At 42.5% G+C, this 718-nt stretch overlaps 1 non-coding gene across 1 annotated transcript; it reads left to right on the top strand.

Annotated features, from left to right (window-relative positions):
* Nucleotides 1–298: 298 nt before the first annotated feature.
* LOC131238240 (small nucleolar RNA R71) lies at nucleotides 299–405 on the top strand. The gene has a single exon (XR_009167647.1). It is a non-coding gene; the product is annotated as a small nucleolar RNA R71 (small nucleolar RNA).
* The last annotated feature ends 313 nt before the right edge of the window (nucleotides 406–718 follow it).

Genomic DNA, 718 nt, shown 5'->3' with positions numbered 1-718 from the left:
TGTGGTGGTCCATTATTTAATACCAGAGCATCAACTTTCTTTGTCAGGTTATCAAGCTTGGCGCTCAGCTCGGCATGACTCCTATCTCATATATACCACCTCTCTTTTGTGGTTGGGGACTTTTGTCACCTCTATTTGAATAATCCCATTGTTGGGAATTTTCGCACAAGGTTTCAAAGAAGTTCCACGCTTCGACATCACTTTTGGTCATGAATGACCCTCCACTGGTGGCATCAACCATGGACGGTTCTGTGGTGTCAGACCGTCATAGAAGTATTGAACTTGTTGCCACTTCTCAAAACCATGGTGAGGACATTTAAGAAGCAAGTCCTTCCATCTTTCCCAACATTCATGAAAGTGCTCGCCCTCTTTTTGTGTGAAGTTAATGATTTCTCTACGGAGGGCATTGGTTTTGTGAACGGGGAAGAACTTGTTTAAGAACTTCTTAGACAGTTGGTCCCATGTAGTGATAGATCCAACTTCTAGAGAATTCAACCATGCTTTCGCCTTATCCTTCAAAGAAAAAGGAAACAGGCGTAGGCGGATCGAATCGTCTGAGAAGTTTTGGAACTTAAAGGTGGAGCAAATGTTTAAGAATTCTTTCACATGATGATATGGGTCCTCTTTGTCCAATCCATAAAAGGATGGCAACAATTGTATGACTCCAGGTTTAAGTTCAAAGTGTGCTGCCGTAGTGGTTGGCAACACTATGCATGAA

This window comes from Magnolia sinica, chromosome 2 (genome assembly GCF_029962835.1).
Source record: "Magnolia sinica isolate HGM2019 chromosome 2, MsV1, whole genome shotgun sequence".
NCBI lineage: Eukaryota > Viridiplantae > Streptophyta > Magnoliopsida > Magnoliales > Magnoliaceae > Magnolia > Magnolia sinica.
Note: the sequence above shows the minus strand (reverse complement) of the source record. Positions and strands in the feature narration are given on the sequence as shown.